Below are 2376 nucleotides of genomic sequence, written 5' to 3' on the forward strand. Positions count from 1 at the left end.
TGTGTGTGTGAGTGTGTGTGTATGAGTGTGTGTGTATGAGTGTGTGTATGAGTGTGTGGGTGTGTGTGAATGAGTGTGTGGTATGAGTGAGTGAGTGTGTGGTATGAGTGAGTGTGTGAGTGAGTGTGTGGTATGAGTGAGTGTGAGTGAGTGAGTGAGTGAGTGAGTGTGTGGTATGAATGTGTGTGTGAGTGAGTGTGTGTGTGTGTGAATGAGTGTGTGAGTGTATGAGTGTATGTGTGTGTGAGTGTATGTGTGTGAGTGTGTGTGTATGAGTGTGAGTGTGAGTGTGTGTGTATGAGTGTGAGTGTGTATGAGTGTGAGTGTGTGTGTATGAGTGCGTGTGTGTGGGTGTGTGTGAGTGTATGTGTGTGTGTATGTGAGTGTATGTGAATGTATATGTGTGAGTGAGTGTGAGTGTGTGTGTGTGTGAGCATGCATACACACCCACACACTCATACACACACACATATACACACACACATAGCCATACACACACGCTCATACACACCCACACACTCATACACACACACATACACACACACACTCATACACACACACACTCATACACACACAGCCATACAAACACAGCCATACACACACGCTCATACACACCCACACGCTCACACACACTCACACACATACACACACACTCACACTCACTCACACATATACATTCACATACACTCACATACACACACACATACACTCACACACACATACACACACACATACACTCACACACACCCACACACACGCACTCATACACACACACTCACACTCATACACACACACTCACACACATACACTCACTCACTCACCCACACTCACTCACACACTCATTCACACACACACACACACACTCACACACATTCATACCACACACTCACTCACTCACTCACACACTCATACCACACACTCACTCACACACTCACTCATACCACACACTCACTCACTCATACCACACATTCACACACACACACACTCACTCACACACTCATACACACACACACTCACACACACACACTCACACACACACACTCACACACACGCTCACTCACACACACACTCACTTATACCACACACTCACTCACACACACTCACTGACACACACACTCACTCACACACACACTCACTCACTCACACACACTCACTCATACCACACACTCACTCATACCACACACTCATACACACACTCACGCACACTCACTGACACACACACTCACTGACACACACACTCACTCACACCACACACTCACTCATACACACACCACTGACACACACACACACCACTCACACACACATGTACACACAATCATACACACACATATATATTCACACACACACTCATACACATTCACATACACACACTCACACACGCTTATACACACACACACACACACTCTCACATACACACACACACACATACTCAGACACACATACTCACACACTCACACACAATCATACACACACATATACATTCACACACACACACTCATACACATTAACATACACACACTCACACATGCTCATACACACACACACCCACACACACATACACTTACTCATACACACACGCACATACACACGCACATACACACGCACACTCACACACTTACACACACAGTCATACACACACATACACACACTCATACACTTAAATACACTCACACTCATACACACACACACACAATCATACACACACACTCACAATCATAAACTCACTCATACACACACGCACACTCACACACATACATACGCTCATACACATACACACACAGTCATACACACACACACACACACACTCATACACTTAAATACACTCACACTCATATACACACACACATGCTCATACACACTCACACACACATACACTCATTTATACACCCACGCACATACACACGCACACTCACACACACTCACACAGTAATACACACACTCATACACACACACTCACACACACACACTCACTCATACGCACATACACACGCACACTCACACACGTACACACAGTAATACACACACTCATACACACACACTCACACACACACACACACTCACTCATACACACGCACACTCACACACATACACACGCTCATACACTCACACACACCCACACACACGCACTCATACACACACACTCACACTCATACACACACACTCACACACATACACTCACTCACTCACCCACACTCACTCACACACTCATTCACACACACACACACACTCACTCACACACATTCATACCACACACTCACTCACTCACTCACTCACACACTCACTCACACACTCACTCATACCACACACTCACTCACTCATACCACACATTCACACACACACACACTCACTCACACACTCATACACACACACACTCAC

The sequence above is a fragment of the Chiloscyllium plagiosum genome, unplaced genomic scaffold, assembly GCF_037043375.1.
Source record: "Chiloscyllium plagiosum isolate Xiang-an unplaced genomic scaffold, Cpla_swu_hap1 HiC_scaffold_239, whole genome shotgun sequence".
In the NCBI taxonomy this organism is placed as follows: Eukaryota; Metazoa; Chordata; class Chondrichthyes; order Orectolobiformes; family Hemiscylliidae; genus Chiloscyllium; species Chiloscyllium plagiosum.